The following is a 13,550-nucleotide window of genomic DNA, read 5'->3' on the forward strand; positions in this document are numbered from 1 at the left end:
AAATGTCTGTTAAATGAAATTAATGAATGGAGGGGATGGATATGACTTTTCTTTACCTGAATATGTTTTTCTCTGGGGCAAGTTTTTGGTAGAGAAAGATAAGTCTAATGTAAGAGAGAAAGATAAGTTCCTTCTGTATCTTTATATATGTGGTAACATTTTTGAAATGTAACTGTGCTTGGCTTTTCTTGTAAGACTAATTGGAATGTGGTAACAGAGCTGGATATCTTATTTTAAGGTGATTTAAAAATGACGGATCCCATACATTTTTTCATTTCCTTAACAGCTGCAATGTTAGCCTACTCCATAAATCACAATAGTTGGTTCTATCTTAATGCCATAGGTATTTCAGTAATATAGACTGTTCAATAAATTATTGGGTAGTTATTAGAACGAGGTAACTTTGACTTAACATCTTAATTTGACTTAGGCATCTTCCTGGAACCTTCCTGCTCTGAGGTTTGGATGAAAAACACTTTGGATATCACCGTGAGACTTGCTACTTCCGATTCATTGTCTAGTATTCTCCTTGGCAGCTTTGCAAAACAAATCTTGGAAAGCGCCTAGAGAAAGCCATTCTTTTTAGAAAACTTGGAGTCTTTTGAATGCGCTCTGGATGCCAATGACAGTGAATGAAAGTGTTTGTCCTGTTTGTATATTTGCCTGCTGCTTTGCTCATTCACTCGTTATTCATTTTTTTCCAATGGATTAATTATTTATTCAATTTTCAAAACTTAGCAAATATCCTAGATTTCAAAGTATCCTTGTACCCTACGGTTAAGGGAATGTGTCAGCCAAACTCTAGGTGGCGCTCCACATCGAACTTGGGAGGCAGGGGAAGAAGCGTGGCAGTGGAGCTCTCAGGATGGCGTCAGAACCACAGAACACCCAGGCTGATCCCGAGACGAGGGAGGGAGCTTCCCGTGTGGGGGTGGAGGGTGGGGCAGAGCAGGATGTGTGCTTGGGTTTCACTTGGAAAAAACATACATCATATTGCAATATAATTTACTTTGAGATTTCAATTTGGAAAATGGCATGGAAATAATCCAGCTTGAACATCGTCCTCCTCACCTCCTGGACTAGGTCGAGGGCCCCTTATATTTCTTCATGGCAATTGTGTCACAGTTGTAACTGTTAAAGTATTCGTTTAATTATTTGTTTAATATCCGCCCTCCTGGCTGCGTGGCTCATAGCTATTTGCCTGCTGCCTATCACCTAGCAAGTGATAGACGGTCAATAAATACTTGTTTTGTTTGCTTATTTGGCTGCTGCTCCATTCATTTGCTTCACTGGGTTATTCATTTTTTCATTCCTTCCTCTCCACCCTTCCCTTCCTGCTCCACCCTACCCTTATCTTCCATCCCCCACTCCATCTCTCCCAATCCTCCCAGCCCTCCCATCTACCCCATTCCCCACCTAGTCCCACCCTCATTTATCATGTTTTAAAAGTTAAGAAACCTAAAGTGGCCGTGGTGGAGTGGGGCAGAAACTAAATGTATGAAAGCAATCTTTAAATAGTCAGATTCTCAGAATCCAGAGAAAGGGTATTAAAAGGTAAGAAAGCAACAGTTTTGCCAATGCAAAAGGGAAAGCGTGGCCCCCTCAGCGGTCATTTCCCCATGCACTATGGGTTTCCTAAGCAGGTGTTGCACCTCCTGGGTTTTGGCAACTGGATGCGGAAGACCGGCAGGACTCCTTCCTCTGAATGGTCTGGACTGGGGACAATTGGCTGGAATCACAAGTGGCTTCTTTGCTCACTCCAGCGGTACTTCAGTTTTCATAAATGGCCAGTTCCTGGAGCTGTAAGGTTCCAGCACATCGGGGATTTCCCTTCGTTAGATCCTGACCCACAGAGCTGTGTCCCAGGCCAAAACTGTTGTGTTCACCTCTTAAAAGGCTTTCAAAGAAGGGAAGGAGGGAGGGAAGTGAAGGGAGGGAGGGAGGAAGGAAGGAAGGTAGGTAGGAAGGAAGGAAGGAAGGAAGGAAAAACTTTGGAAAATATCAGTTGTTATTCACAGACACCAAACTTGCCATTTTTAAAAACACATTTTCAAGTTGCTGTGAATCGAAAAAAAGAAGTTATTGTGATATTGGCAGTCAGCTCTCTACCGAAATGATGTGAATGGAAAGACAAGAGTTTGGAAGAATGTGTCCCCCAAAATTCTTACATTGTTACCAACCACAGAAACAAAACATAGTGCTGGAAAGGAATTTCAAGTCATAGATGCCAAACCCCTGATTGTGTAGATAAAAATAATGAGGCTCTGAGGTGAGTGACTTGCTCAAAGCCACTCAATTGAGGAGTTAGAGCCAAAACTCATGACTTCTGGCCAATTCTGGGCCCTTGCCACTCCACAAGCTGCAGTTTTTCTGTTTTAGCTAAAATGAGTTTCAAACAGCCCATCCACCATAAACGTATTTCCTCAACTCTCAGTCTCTTGCATAAGGCCTTACAGGGGACCCAGCTTCTAATGTTGAAGGAAAAATACTGCATCTTTTAAAAAATGGTCAAAAGGAAAGGAAACTTGTAGGCATGTAAATGTCATATCACCCTGTAAGTAGGAACCCATCATTATTGTGTGGGTAAGAAAGAAATAATTAAAGAAACCAATTCCAGTTAATTCCACATGTAGTGTAGGCCTTTGAAAAGAGTCCAAAATATTTTTCAAACATTCTCACATACACTGAACACATCTGTCCTATGTAACCTGAAAATGATTTACCCTTGTGAAATCATTTGCACAAACCTGCCAACCTTATGAATGATTTTGTTTGTCTACTGTCTCAAAATAATTGATCTTACATACATTAAGCTAATTAAAATAGCCAGGTCCTTTCTTTGCAGAAAATCCACAAGCCCTCTTTCAATTATGCTTCTGAGGTCAGGAAAGAAATTCTTATGGAAAAGTGGTCTAGAATTTGCTTCAATCTATTAAGATAAAACATAAGAATGTATTTTTGATGCATCGATAAAAAATTCACCAATATATTTGGTATTTTTAGTCAGTCTCCAACTTACTAAAGGGTCATATTCCAAAAGTTAGTGGATAAATGAGTTGTCTGGAATTTGGAGTGTATTTTCCCATAAAAACAATGCTACGCATAGGAGTTAGTTCCCAGGCCTCCATTTAAGTGCTATTTAACCCATAGTGTAGCAGCCTATTGTGGACTTCAAAATTATTATTTTAATTTTGTTATTATTAGTTAACTGGCTCAAAAGTAACTGATTGATTTAGAGACTGTTTTAGATGCTGACATCAGGAAAACCCGTTTCAATTATAGATACTTGAGATAGCAGTTGAGACTTTTATGTCATTTCTGTAGAAGGTTTTGAGGTACTTTGGAAACTCTAAAAATAGATACTTAATTTCATCTGCTTACTTATGACTAAAGGGGGAAACAGAGAGAAAAGCCTTGGCCCATGTTCAACTTCCACCACTATGAGGAAAATAAGGCGAGAAATGGGAAAAAAGGAAAAGAGAAAAGAAGTTAAAATTGTGTGCATGTATGTGCATGCAGAAATTAACTTAGCAGTGAACAATGAGGAAATAAGGAAACTGAGGCACACACAAGAAAGGAGATAGGAAGAGATATTGCTCTGAGACTTATTTGTGTTGTTCACAAAGTGGTAGTGATGATCTCTAGAAAGTTCAGAAGAGAAAAGGAAAGTTTTAGCAGGTACTCTGTGAACTTATGTTTAGGATATGTAATAAACATAGGTTGTTACTTAGGGACATGAGTTACCTGATTTAAGAATTAGACTCTCAGTTTGAATCCATACACATCTATGGAAGACCTACAGTGTTTCGAGAGCTGGGATATAGGACTAACTGCAAAAATTATCTGGCAATTACCCTTTACCTTGCAGAGATAATAATAGCTAGCATTTATGACTCATTGTAACTCATTTAATCTTCACAATGACTCTATAAATTAGGCATTAGTATTATTATTATTATCCCATTGTGTAGATGAGGACACTAAGACACAGAAAGGATATGTAATTTGTCTGAAGTCACATGGCTACTAAGTGTTGGCGCCACCATGTGAACCCAGGTAGTGTGGGGATAGAACTTGGGCTCATAACAGCCATGCTATACTCTGCCCTAACATTCTCTGGTCAACATTCTTATCTCTTGTCAGCAATCGCTCATACCCTGACTCCATCTGGGATTTGGAATGCACTTGGGGAAGTGGCTGTGCATGGAGACTAGAAATGGAAGAGGCATGCAAGGTCATGCCCTTCAGGCTCTCTTCAAATTCTACAGCTACTGTAAAGAGAGTTGCATTCCCACAGAGAGCATGTCAGGCTGGAGGAAAATTATGACAAAAGGTCTCCCCAAAGGCCTCTGAAACTTGGATCTTATCTCGTTCCACAAGGTAAAGGCCAGTTTCCTAAATCAAAGACTGAAACAAAGTACATCTTTTTCAAGCGTTGTTTTGACATCAATCCCTTTTATACAACTGGACAGGCACTCCCATTGTCTCTTTAAATAATTTTTAAACACTCCTGAACTTTGGCTTGGAGACCCTCATTTGAAATGATTTTACCACTCTAGACATACTAGCTCATATTTTTTAACTTAACCTGGCAAAAGTTAATATCCCTCATAAAACTCTACCCACTCTCTTCTCTAAGTATCACATAAACCATTCTTCCTGATTATGCATGCCCCATCTTGAGCCATATCCATTACTCTGTCAACTTTCCCTGGAGGTTAATCTGCTAGTGAGAATTTAAGTGGGCTCCTGCGGTGGAGTATTCTACAGTGGATGGAACTTGGATTCTGAAGTCAGTTAGTTCTGGTTCAAATCCCAGTTATTCCATTTACTAGCTGTATCATGTTGGGCAAACTATGTAACCTCCCTAAATCACTGTTTCCTCACCTAGAATGTGAATACAATATTAATAGTACTGGTATAACAGTTGTTCTGAGAACTAAATAAGATATTGCATATGAAGAACTTAGTTCAGAGTAAACACATTATAAAATTCAACAAATGTTAGTCCCCATGATTACAATACTTTTGGAGCACAGAATAATCAGAGATATGTACAAAGATGGTTGTGAAGAGATGTTTATATACCATTTTCATAAAAGTAAAAAGAAACAATTTATGCCCAACCATGGTTGACTATGCCACCAATTAAAAGTCATGTTCTCAATGTTGGGAAATATCAAGATTGTATTAGTGAGTATTAAAAAAAAATAAAACCTGCAGAGTAGCATATTTGGGAGGGAATGTATATGCATAGAAAAGAGATTTGAAGAACCTATATCAAAAAGTAGATTGTAATTATCTCAACAGAGGAAAGGTATATGGAGTATAGATGGGTACCGGGATTATGAAGATTTTAAAAATGTTTTGTATTTTTCTGTGCATCCTAAATTTTGTACCTTTTATAATTAGGAAAATTACATGCTGTTGAAAAATACTGGATAAAGTTTAGCCTTCTCAGATGATCTCCTTCTGGCTCCAATTAATTCAGACCTCCAGCTTATCCACTTCCTTTATTTCCTTTTTCACTCTCTACAGATTTATGTTTCCTCTGCACAGCTGCAGTTGGTTTCAACTATTTGGCAGAGACTGTAGTTGGTGTTTAGATATATTTATGTGGGTTCTCTCTCCCTCATCAGAATGCATTTCCACGAGAGTATCTTCCCTATATTTTCTCTGTAATTGTGCATAGTGGTTTGGAAGCTCTTCCTCCCAAAAGTTAACTGATTGAGGTCATCGTAAACAATGCAAAAAGAAAAACTTGCTTAACTTGTTTCATTATTAACATTAATTGGGAGCTAAGGTTCTCATGTTAGGAATGGAGGGGCTTATAGACTGGTTGGGAATTAGGCCCTGTGCCTGAGGCAATGCTTTGTGTTTATGCAGCTATTTCATTTTCTCCTGGAACATAGGAATACCAAGGCCTCTTGCCCTGAGGAAGGGTTACATGACTGGTTCTGACAAGCAAAATGGAAGCAGATGTGTGCACCACTTCCAGGCCCCAAATCGTTTTACATATTCCTCTATCAATTCTTGCTTCCCCTGCAGTCTGCTGGCTGGATAGTGCCAGGTTGAACTTGAAGCCACAATATGGTAGAGCCACAAGATGGAAAGAACCTGGGTCCCTGAGTTTCTGTTTAGAGAGGAACCACTCAAGAGAATTATCTGAAGAGAAACATCTGAAATGAACAGGGTCAGTGAGAAAGATAAGACTCATTACATGAAGGCATTGAGATTTGAGGGCTATTTATTCTTGTAGTAACCCTATCCCAACTAACAACAGAAAATTATACAAATGGTAAAAGAATTCAAAATAACATATTTTAAGTGTCAAACAAATAAATATAATTTTTTTAATTTGCCTAATATTTTACTGTTCTCCCAAACCATTTGCTTCCCTACCTTATTCAGTTCTCTAAGAAACCTTGATGAGTCTATCTCTGTGTCACAATTTAAGAAACTGGCCTTAGAGTTGTTACATTCTTTGACCTAAGCTAGAACCAAGATTTTCTGACTCCAAATACTATACTCTTTGCCTTTAGGCATAAATACTATAAGAGTGACTAATGACTAAATTATTTATAGAAAAGATGTTTTGCCTAAATTGTCCAGGGAGTATTTTTTTGAACATTGGTTTCACCAGCAGCTAATAAATGTCCCAAGAAATAGAGTTCCAAGGCCAAATGACTTTGGGAAACACTGGGTTAAACAAATGTGACCAGGAGTTTTCTACTTACTGCCAAGTTCTCAGTCTTTAACTTAAAATTTGGAGGCTCATAGGGAGCCTATGCAGCACATCCCATACATCTGACCACAGAACCCTTTGATGATGGAGCCATTGTCAGGAGCAGAGTATGCTGAAACATGCCAGAGAAAGGTTTTCTAGATAACAGCTCTCATTCTCCATTGCACCCTGGTTCCACTTTAGTTTATTCACTTCTTAGAGTCCATTTCTCAGCTAATGTTGGGAACAACACAATTCTCTAATAAGCTCATGTAACCAAGATCAAATGAGACTTCCAGGAGATTTTGTTTTTGTTTTTGTTTTTTTTTTTTGAGACAGAGTCTCTGCCCTGTCGCCCAGTCTGGAGTGCAGTGGCATGATCTTGGCTCACTGCAACCTCTGCCTCCCGAGTTCTCACCATTCTCCCGCCTCAGCCTCCCGAGTAGCTGGGATTACAAGCACGTGCCACCATAGTCAGCTAATTTTTTGTATTTTTAGTAGAGATGGGGTTTCACCATGTTGGCCATGATGGTCTCGATCTCTTGACCTCATGATCTGCTCACCTCAGCCTCCCAAAGTGCTAGGATTACAGGCATGTGTTAGCCACCGTGCCCGGCCCCAGGAGCTCTTTTTTTTTTTAGTTGCATTTATTTTTGAACTTATCCTAAATAAGAACAGGACACGTTCATTGCACCTGGAAGGTAGAAAACATAAATAGAAGAAAGAGAGGTGCAAATCAACCCACTTCTATTCAACCCACTGGCATAGTCAACCTGTGACATTTACTACCACAGGGAGCTGCTGAGGCAGGGTAGAGTTGGATTTGAGGAAAGATTAGATAATTTTATGAGCGTGACTAAAATTTAAAGCTATGTGAGCTAGAACAAAAAAGATACAAGGAAATGAAGTCTCATGTTCCAGGATGTAAATTGATCACATGTGGAAGGAGGGGCAAAAAGGAATTCCCACCTCGCAATCCAGCGTGGGATATTACACAATGGGCCAGGTGCAATAGGCTTGACTTTCCCTCTTTATTTTCCTTTTCCTTTTCTCTGGTACATCTGATTCTGGCTAAACAGGAGGTGGGGATATTAGCCCTGACAAATAGCGATTTGATTCCACAGGGCAACTCCTATTGAAAACCAAGATAACACAAATATTTTCAATTCTTCAAGTTGAACCTAGACTAAGTATTTTGTTTTGTGGGTGATCCCTCTGTTCTTTTATTAAGAGAAGATCATTTTATGAGAGCTAAGAATATTTGCATTCCTAGCATTTAAAATTCTCAACAAACACATTGTTCAAGCAAATAAAAAGAATAGAACAAGTAAGGTAAGATCATCTTAATTAGTTGAGACTCTTGAGCAAGGATGAATCCAGTCTGGAAGTCCTGGCTATTTCAAAATACTCTTTTTACCTTAAACATACAAATAAAATGTGTTTCTGAGCTGCAGTATTCTGAGCTTGGTGATGATTGAAGGCCCTGGAAGAGGGGATGGCAGATTTTATTGGGCTGGGTGGGTTCTCAACCGCCATCTCTCCATGGGAAATTTCATAAAAATATTCAACTCTAATGGTTCAGTGAAAAGCATTCGGGCCCCAGGGAATCAACAAGAGCTAAGTTTTATAGAGTGAATCCCATCTGGGACTAGAAGAATTAAGAAACAGAACTATGGGAGACAGGCAACAAGAGGAATAGCAATACCAGCCCCATGGTACAAAAAGTTAATCTTTCATTGTATAACCAGTGCTATGATTTCCTGCATTAAGATTACAAAAGCAATCAGATCAGAGATTGTGGACTTTTTTCATTATAGGATTTTAGCTGACCCTTTCTTCAACTATGAATTCTTCAGTTGGGGGACGGTCTTAAATTCCAATATGAACACTAAATATCATTTGCTTCAGGAAGGATTTTTCCTGTTGGTACTCAGCAATCTTTCTGAACTTGTGGCAGTGGTTGTCTATACAACATTGACTACTCCATTCTCTTATCCCTTCCTCCCTAGCATAGCCCACTTCTCATGATAAAACTTTTGAGATGAACTCTTGATCTGTTGCCCAGGCTGGAGTGCAGTAGCACAATCTCGGCTCACTGCAACCTCTGCCTCCCAGCTTCAAGTGATTCTCCCACCTCAGCCTCCCAAGTAGCTGTGATTACAGGTGTGTGCCCCCCATGCCCAGATAATTTTTGTATTTTTAGTAGACACAGGTTTCACCATGTTGGCCAGGCTGGTCTTGAACTCCTGACCTCAAATCATTCTCCCGCCTCAGCCTCCCAAAGTGCTGGAATTGCAGGCATGAACCACTGCACCTGGCCTATGAAACTTAAAATTCCAAATAGGCATCTAGTTTTCCAGCCTTATCTTGCACCTAGAATTGGCTATGTGACTCAGTTCTGGCCATTTCTGGCTTGGAGGATGCTAGGAAATATTTTCCTTTTAGGATAAAAGGAGAGAAATGTGGGAGGAGAGTTGTGTTTTCTGTTTGTTTGTTTGTTTGTTTCCTTGCTTGCTTGTTTGTTTTTCTGGCTATCCCTTCTCTCTCTTTGACACACTGGGGAAAGTGTGATATTTCATACTGTGGCAATTATTTTGTGATCATGAGATGACAAACTTGAGGATCAAAGGCACCATGGTAGCATTGACAAGATAGAAGGGGAGAAAAATCTTGAGTTTGTAATGACATCACTGAGCCACTACAACAACCCTGGGACCATGAGCCTGTTGATTTGTTGAAGTCATCTTTAGATGGATATTCTGTTACAGCCCAAAGCCTTCTAACTGTTAAATACACCCAGTGAAAATGTGATTATGTGTTCCAATAGAGCACAGAACCCCAAAGAAACACACGGCCTGTGACTTCTGGTCATATAGAATCACTGATATTCCCTGATGTAGACTGGCATATTTCTCTTGGAAAAAATAGTGAACCAGGACTTCCTTGATGGTTGTCTGAGAATTCATTGGCTAATGCTGGCAGAGCCTAAGGCCATGAACATGCTCATCATTACTAAGGAGGCGGCAATCCTAAAGGTTGCAATTCAACATGAGAAAGAAAAGGAGGATTTTGCTCCAAATTCCACACAAGGTTTCTTTCCCTCTTGTTCTCATTTCCCACAATCTTACCCTTTTCTTTGTGTCTTACTTTGGCTTTGGAAAACCTCCTTCACATTTTCATTTTGCCGATTCTGATGTTACTTAATTCTTCAATATGGTAAAGCAATAAAAAGAAAGCTGGCTGATAATCTTAGAGCAGTGCCAAAAATGTATGTTTGGAATGTTAGGACTTTATTGAAAAATGCTTTATTGAATAAGCAGAAATTTTGTTAAGCTCCAAAGGAATCTAACTATCTCCCCTCCCCCACCACCACTGCCTAAATTTCACATCCTCTGATAACTAAGTACCTTCCCAGACTGGCATATCTTCTAGTCTGTATATCCTAAACTGCAAATTCAATCCTATCGAGTGACTGGAAATGGTACAACTCAAAAGTCTAGGAAAAATTCTGCTCTATGGAAACACGTTCATTTTTAAAATTTCTTTATTTCAAAAGTTTCCATCCTAATTTCCCTTCTTGAAGAGTTTTCATTATACATGAGCAGGGAATTACGATGTGTGTTATATTTTATAACTTAGCTAATTTGAAGATACTTTTTTCTTTTACATCTGTTGGATTTAAAAAAAAATTATTATACTTTAAGTTCTGGGATACATGTGCGGAATGTGCAAGTTTGTTACACAGCTACACGTGTGCCATGGTGGTTTGCTGTGCCCTTCAACCCGACCATCCTGAGCTCAAAGCCCAGAATCAGAGCTGATGAGTGACCAAGGAATTCAGAGTTTAGTACTGAAAATAATGTTTAGGAAATTCTGTTGTTCTGGAGGACAAGAATTTAGCATTCATAGCTGAAATGCATAAGAGGAAAACAAGTCTGCCAGAAAAATGCTGTTTGCAATGCTGTGAGGGTCTGCTCTAAATGGTGTTTCTTGTGGGAGGGACTTGGTGTGATGTGTGTTGTGTGTTTTGGTTTTTGGTTTTTGTCTGGAGGCTTTTTTGCTTTCGTTTCTCAGATCAGGAAAAGGACGTTTGCCTGAAAATGAACCAGAGTGGTTCTGCCCAGACTGATGTGCTTCTGGCAACCGGTGTGTACTGCTTGGTGACTTTCGGTTCAGGTGGTAATTTACCAAATGCCGCTTTTTTTCTGTATGACACAGGCATGGCCAAACATAGTCACCACTCAGAATGTTGGGAAAGTTTCTTGTCCCCATCAAACAGAGGGAGCAACCCTTGGTAGTTCAACAATGAAGCCTCCATTAGCTGAGAAGTCTAACTGTCATTTATCATTCCCTACCTATAAAGATTGTAAACAAATCAGGAAGCTTTCTGAGTCTCTTAGTCCTCTACTTCCAAGTAGAAGTGGTAAGAATGCCAACCTTCCCTCACAACATTGTAAGAAGGAATGATTATTTGAATTGATTGTAAAAAGATGCTCTGCAGTATTCATCATTAGGGAATTGCAAATTAAAACAACAAGGAGATACGGCTACATACCTACTAGGATGGTTAATATCCAAAACACGGATAGTACAAGTAGAGCAACAGGAACCCTCCTTCGTTGCTGGTAAAAATGTAAAATGGTTTGGCCACTTTGGAAAACAGTTTGGCAATTTCTTACAAAACTAAACACACTTTTATCATATTGTTCTGCAATCATTCTTGATATTTTCCCAAATGAGTTGAAAACTTAGGTCCACACAAAAACCTGTGCACAAAAGTTTATAGCAACTTTATTCATCATTGCCAAAACTTAGAAGCCACCAGGGTGTCCTTCAATAGGTGAATGGATAAATAAACTGTAGTATATTCATACAGTGGAATAGTATTGAGCACTTGAAAAAGAAAAAGTGCTATTAAGCCACAAAAAAGACATGGAAGAAGCATAAAGGCCTATTACTAAGTGCAAGAAGCTAATTTGAAAAGGCTACAGACTGTGTGATTCCAATTATAAGACATTCTGGAAGAGGTAAAATTATGCAGACAGTAAAAAGATCAGTGTTTGCCAGGGTTTTGGGAAGATGGAAGGAGGGATTAATAGATGGAACACAGGATTTTTAAGCCAACGAAACTATATTGAATGACACTGTAAGGGTAGCTACATGTCATTATAGATCTGTCAAAGCCCACAGACTATACAACACAAAGAGTGAACCATATGTAAACTGTGAGCTTTGGTCACAAAGAGCGAACTGTAATGTAACTATGGACTTTGGTTGAAGATGAGGCATCAATATTACTTCATCAGTTGTAACAAAACATAGTGTGACATATTGGTGGTGGAAAGGGCTGGGTGTGTGTTGGGGGATGGTTATGTGGAAACTGTACTTCTGCTCAATTTTACTGTGAGCCTAAAACATGTAGAAAATGAAATGTATTAATTAAAAGTAGATTTTAAAATCTAAATAAAAGTTATGAAGCAGAAAGTGAACATAATCATATACTTATGTAAATTAATACAAATAATTGTTGAATGCGTGCTTTAGGATTAAATTCAGTTGTACACAACATGAAAAACAACAACAAATGTGGTTTAGACAAGAAAGCAGAATATGTTTCTCATGTATGCAAAATAAGCCTAGAAGTAGGCAGTCTGGAGCTGAAACGGTGACTCCACAGAGACTTTGTGGACTAAGGCTTCTGGCTTTGCTGAGACTCCCATCTCAGCATCTGACTCCCATCTCTTGGTCTGATATAATTGCCAGAACTCCAGCCATTACATCTGCATTCTAAACAGCGGAGAACAAGGAAGGAGGAAATACTGGCATGCTTCCTCCCTTAAATGCAGACTTACAGGAAGTTTCATATTATATTTCTGCTTTTATCTTATTGGTCTGGAACTTCGACGGATTGTCACATCTACCTGTGAAGGAGTCTAACAACTTTTTACCTATTGAATTTACACAAAATTTTAAAAATCTGCAGAGAGGTCCAGCTACAAATCAGGGCTCAGTTTCTAAATAAAAAGAAGGAAAGGGATGTTGGAGTAGGCAGCTAGCCATTTGGGACTTTGAGCAACTGTTGCTATGTTAAAAATACAGTGCTAGAGACAGAGGATGCAAAAAGACATTAGATCAATAGGAGAAATAAACATGCAAGCATGCGGCTATTATATATGCTGGCAATTTGTTAATGGCACAAGGATTTCAAAAGAGGATGTGAGTATGCCCAGTTGGGGTTGAGCAGAGAAACCTCCTAGAGGGAAGGATATTTTACAAAGACCTAGAAGGATGAAGAGAATTTGAAAAGTAGGAAGTGGTGGAAAAGAAGCCAGACTTGGCATAGGAAATGGCATGAAAGAAAGCAAGTTGTTGTTTGATAAAGAGGGCTATGCCTGTTATTGGTGCATTTTATAGTCTGCACAGATACAGAAAGTGCCTAGGCAGGAAGAAGTTTATGTCTGTAGTTTGGACATGTACCCTAATGACATCAGTTTCTCTCTTCACAATCTGTCCATCATTCCCATGGGTGGGAGGTGAGGAAGAATTCCATTCAACAACACACACTTAGAGTATCTCAGGCAAACAGACTTTTTTTCTTTTGTATTTATGATAAAACACCCAAATATGTATCCAAGTGGGATTACCAGCCTGGGTTGGATCCAAGAGACTTTGGTTACTAGAACTATTTCTCATCATAAATCCCCAAACAAGTTGAGTTTTTCACTTCCTCTCCTAATCTGCCATGGAGCACAGCCGAGTTGCTTGAAGTCATCTACTTCTTGGCAGTGGCTACAATTCCAAGATGATGGAACGATTCTTTTCCATA

At 39.2% G+C, this 13,550-nt stretch overlaps 2 long non-coding RNA genes across 3 annotated transcripts in view; one reads left to right on the forward strand and one right to left on the reverse strand.

Moving 5' to 3' along the window:
- LOC140711276 (uncharacterized) overlaps window positions 1–13,550 on the reverse strand; it is a 135,773-nt gene that overhangs the window by 95,548 nt on the left and 26,675 nt on the right. For both annotated transcript variants that reach the window (XR_012092427.1, XR_012092426.1), the window contains exon 2: window positions 11,280–11,374. This is a non-coding gene — a long non-coding RNA (uncharacterized lncRNA). The remainder of the gene's footprint in view (window positions 1–11,279; window positions 11,375–13,550) is intronic.
- On the forward strand, window positions 973–11,089 carry LOC140711275 (uncharacterized). The gene is made up of 3 exons (XR_012092425.1): window positions 973–1,127; window positions 4,144–4,345; window positions 10,799–11,089. It is a non-coding gene; the product is annotated as an uncharacterized lncRNA (long non-coding RNA).

The sequence above is a fragment of the Chlorocebus sabaeus genome, unplaced genomic scaffold, assembly GCF_047675955.1.
Source record: "Chlorocebus sabaeus isolate Y175 unplaced genomic scaffold, mChlSab1.0.hap1 unalloc_scaffold_450, whole genome shotgun sequence".
In the NCBI taxonomy this organism is placed as follows: Eukaryota; Metazoa; Chordata; class Mammalia; order Primates; family Cercopithecidae; genus Chlorocebus; species Chlorocebus sabaeus.